At 30.2% G+C, this 4,821-nt stretch overlaps 1 long non-coding RNA gene across 2 annotated transcripts; it reads left to right on the top strand.

Moving 5' to 3' along the window:
• Positions 1 to 2,517: 2,517 nt before the first annotated feature.
• On the top strand, positions 2,518 to 4,527 carry LOC145119267 (uncharacterized). Of its 2 annotated transcripts, none has more exons than XR_013713762.1 (4): positions 2,518 to 2,574; positions 3,781 to 3,867; positions 4,294 to 4,360; positions 4,451 to 4,527. It is a non-coding gene; the product is annotated as an uncharacterized LOC145119267 (long non-coding RNA). The 2 variants fall into 2 exon arrangements; XR_013713761.1 differs by lacking the exon at positions 2,518 to 2,574 and adding an exon at positions 3,571 to 3,679.
• Positions 4,528 to 4,821: the final 294 nt, after the last annotated feature.

The following is a 4,821-nucleotide window of genomic DNA, read 5'->3' as shown; positions in this document are numbered from 1 at the left end:
CTTCCCAAAATGGCATTTTGAATTGTATGGATTTGGTTGGTTAATAATGTTGTCTTATATAATAATTTAATGGTCTTATATAACATTTTAGTTTCGAACCTTGGATGCTTTTGGTTTGTGAAGAATGTTTTGGAATGTTTGGTCAAACGAATTAAAATTTGGAACAAAAATTTAAGAAATATCAAAATAAAAACTATGATTTAAAGAGAGTTTGTTGGACCAAAGTTGCAAAACATTCATACTCAGTGGATCATTATTGTATCTTCTAAAAACTCTCTTTAAAATTCGGACACCATAGCCGCAATGAAGGAGATGATGAAGCAGAAGATGATGAATAGGTTTCACAAGCGCAATTCCTCTTCAGCATCGTATGTTGACTTTAAATCATGCGAAAAACTCGATTTCAAGTTCTCTACCCGTCAATCTCTTCAGGTCTATCTCTTTCGTTTTTCATACACACAACTGTTATTTGTTCCTCTTTGTCACTTTAGATGGATTGTCAAACGATTCTTCAATTGGTGTTGTTTAATTTAGATATTGTTTTTTTCTTTATTTGTGATTGAAAGCCAAGCCACACTCACAGTACATAGAAATCTTCACTTGCTAGATGTTTGTTTTTTTATACTTTGAGCTTTGATTCTCTATTATCTATATATGTTGCACGAAAGGTGTTTGTGGAAATGCCTAAAAGAAAACTCTTAGAATGTCTATTATTCTGACAGAATTCGATTTCAATCTCTCCTTATTTGTCAAGATAGGAAAAGTAAAAAACATGGCAAGATAGGAAAAATGAAATACATTCTGTTAGAATCTGGTCATGTGGTATTTATTCTGTCAAAACTTTTAGAATGTCTATTATTCTGATAGAATTCGATTTCAATCTCCTTATTTGTCAAGATAGGAAAAGTAAAAAACATTGCAAGATAGGAAAAATGAAATACATTCTGTTAGAATATGCTATCATTCCCTATTATATAGTTTCTATTAAATAAGTAATGCTTATATTCTGTCAGAATTTATTTGTATAAATGCATTCTGTTAAAGTGTCTTTGAGAATGTTTGTTAACAACAAGTACATTAGCTTCACTGGTAATACTAACGAATAATGCATCTTATTCTTTCATAATGGCTTGAAGAAGGAATTCAATATTGATCATACAAAAGAAAGATTTGGAATCGAGTTCAACAAGTATATTTTGCGAAGAATTACATTCTTACGATAATATATCACATTTTCATCATAGTTTGAATCAAGTGCATTATTAGGACCATTGATGAAGATCATGTGTATTTGCTTAATAATTGTATATTTAAGAATGTTATTTCTTAATATTTTTATTCATTTTTGATGATATTCTGTTAAAATATGTATAACTATATTAAATTGTATAAGACTATTAGTTTGTAAGAATATGTATGATTTTGTATTCACGTTCTAATGTATATGAAGAATATATGTTGAATTATTAAATCAGGTTAATTATCAAAAATATATGCATTGGAAATATATTCTGCAAGAATAAAATCGAAAATATCTTTACTAATTAATATTTGACATTCTGACAGAATAAAATCGGATTTTTAAATTTGAATTAATTTAAAATATTCAGATTTTAAAAAATAAAGGAATTAATTATCCCTAAAAATCCTAAAATTTCCTTTTTTAATATAGGTTAATTGACTAAAATGCCCTTATGTTGGAATTTGTGTGATTATATGGTACATGCTACCCTATTGTGATATCATAGACCCTCAGATTATGATCTTTGATTATATTCCATCCGGTGGTCCAGATTTGAGCATTCTGGCACACAATAGTTAGTAAAAACAAAATAACCTAAGCCTATATATATATATATATATATATATATATATATATATATATATATATATATATATATATATATATATATATATATATATATATATATCCCCTAATCTAATAAATAAGTATATTTTTGTCACGTGGCAATCTCTAAGCCTCCCCCAATCAATTTTTCCCGCTCAAATGTCTAAGTTAATTTCCGAAAATACCCTTTTACTTTAAACTCTCGGTGCATAAAATCCAGTAAGATTTTATAGCTCCATCTTCGGTCTCCCGTAGAATCAGCAATTAAATTGCAATTAATCAGGAAACAACATCATCTCCAAATTTGAATTGTTCTCTTTAACTCAACATCTTATATAGCCGCTTCCTCCCATGTTCAAGTTTGTCTTCGAGTTAGGGTTTTCCAAAGATGAATTTGATCTGCTCTCAAAATCTCCATGTGCTTCTCCTTTGCTTCTATTCCAGGAGACTTTTTATTTTTGGGTTTTTGGTTTCATGTTAAATTTTGGTATCTTGATTTCGCTTCCCCGTTCCTATCTTTCTTCGTTATTTCTTCTTTTCAACCCTAATGTTCTTTTTCCTACTTGCGATTGCAAGGAATCTAGGTGTTGCCGTTGCTCTACTACCAGGAATGCTCGAATCTAACGAAGAAGGGGTTATATGGAACGAAAAACATGGATTTCTTACATTCGTTTCTCTTAACGAAGAGGTTGACATCTACATCTTATAGGTTTAAACGAAAGCAGGTATTTTCTCCCTTCATCTCTCCTTCTTTTTAGGATTTCATTCAATTTGATATCCTAGTAGCCTAAATCTCAGCATATCACTGCCTTCCCATCTCATTTAAACCCTTAATTTCTTCTATAACCTTACTCTCTATTCAAAAAATAATATATTTCTAAGCCCTATTTTACTGTCAAGATCGAAAAAAGCAAGAGACTAGGGGCTTTAAAGTTTGAGCGAAAATAGAGGATGCGACGCTCGACAAGTTCATCAAGAAGCTTTTAGATTCTACGACCAAATCAGTTTCCATTCTCTGAATCAGAAATTTTAAAGCTTTGTTTTGCTTCCATAGAGGTTTTCCTTAACCAACCTAATTTTCTCAAACTTAAAGCCCCGATTAAGATCTGTCATAACCAAATTTATTACTACCAGTATTGATTTCTTTCTGTATGGGTGTCTGATGTCTCTATACCTACCAAATGGTTTGTTCTTGGCGTAAATCTTCAATATTAACAATTGGAGGCGTAAATTACAGGATTGAATTTTTATTATTTTAAGTTTGGAATTCTTGAGAAAATTTGAAACTTTATGTGGTTTTGAAGTGATTTAAAGCATTTGGTAGGTTTAATTAATGGTTGGGTCAACATCATATCGTCGATCACCTCCCCTAGACATAAATTTGGATAAATTAATGGTTGGGTCAACATTCATCGAATTAATCTATGTTTGTGGCTTTACATAAACTTGGATGGTGGGCCCTAAACTTGGTTGTCAATTGTGCAGCCAAACATGGTTTCGATTTTTTGTTTTTGTTTTTGTTTTTTCTTTTTTAATTTGTAATGAAACAAGGCTCAATTTTAGGTTATTTTTCTTAATTTTATATTTTCAGTTGTCTTTAGGTTTGTTCTTATTTTTCTATTTTTATACTTTTTATATAAGTGGGTTTCTATAAGAGTAATTTCTCATGATTATCACTTTTCTTTGGCTTGTAGTTTTGACCAAACCTCGAGAATTCACTAGCCTAATACATATTTTTTTTAGGTAAACTCTATTATAGACCATATCTTTCACCCCTTCTTTTAGATATACAAGAGAATGAACCATTAAGCAGAGCTTTCAGATCAAATGGTTATCTTTTTATAATTTCTTGATTTTCTTCTAAAAATATATATATGACATGTTTAATTGTTTTCTAATGTAGGTTTTGGTGGTGATTGTTTTTATTGTAGGTTTCAAGTGTTGGATATGCTAAATAAAAAATGGATGTAGAAATGCTTGTGGTTATACAAAATCCAGGGGTATATGTGCCAATAAAGGTGAGTTTCTTCTTAAATTTTTGAGTTTTTTCTTCTTAAGCTCTCACCTTCCTCTTGTATGTGTCCTGAATATGACTATGGGAGATTTGTATTGCACTTTGACATAGCTTCCGTATATACTTTTTGGACTAGAGAATGAAACTCATGGAGAAAGATGTGGTTAATTTTTTTCAAATTTGTTTTTAGGTTGTGAGGTAATTAAAAAAATGAAAACTGCTTTGAGGATGTGAGGTAACAGAATGATAGTTGTTGTAAATTGATACTTGCTGTTAAACATACTTTCACCATGCGACCAACTTTTATCCGTCTAAGTGAGATATCTTGATTTCCTTCATCAGATTCTTGCCTCTTGAATCTTTATTTGAAGATGAAAATTAATTTTTTTTCTTAATAATGAGCTAAAATATATGTTTTCTGTTGCTTTAGGAAGATGGCGGGCTGAATCTGGATCACAAATGGTTTATTGCAAAATCTATTATATGCTTCAAACATGGTAAGAATTTGGTTCTTGATTTGCTTATATTTAATTTTAAGGTTGTGATTATTTGTTTTTTTGAACTCATGATATTTTGCTATATTTTAGTGCAATTTGGAACCTGGTGAATCCGCAAAATGAGTCTAGACAAAATTTATGCATTTGAAGATAGCAATATGTAAGGGTATGGTTTCCATTGTGATTAACACACAAAAGGGTAGTCAACTTTACGTGTTTTTTTGGCAATTAATATCATATAGTTTAACATACACTAAATTAAAATGGATATAATATTTTCTACTTTATAAAATATATTTTATTTGCGAAACAAACATAGAGTCAAGTTATATCTTGACTTTTATTTTAGATCTCGGGGTTGAAACCTGAGTGGTAGTTATTACATTCTTTTTCTTGCTCCTGTAAAGTTTATGGTGCATCGAAGCTGTCACTCAGAGTAGAGTGTTTCGACACCAAGTTGT

The sequence above is a fragment of the Lactuca virosa genome, chromosome 6 (genome assembly GCF_052849685.1).
Source record: "Lactuca virosa cultivar CGN04683 chromosome 6, Lactuca_virosa_CGN04683_v6, whole genome shotgun sequence".
Lineage (NCBI taxonomy): Eukaryota > Viridiplantae > Streptophyta > Magnoliopsida > Asterales > Asteraceae > Lactuca > Lactuca virosa.
This window is presented reverse-complemented; position numbering and strand designations above follow the sequence as displayed.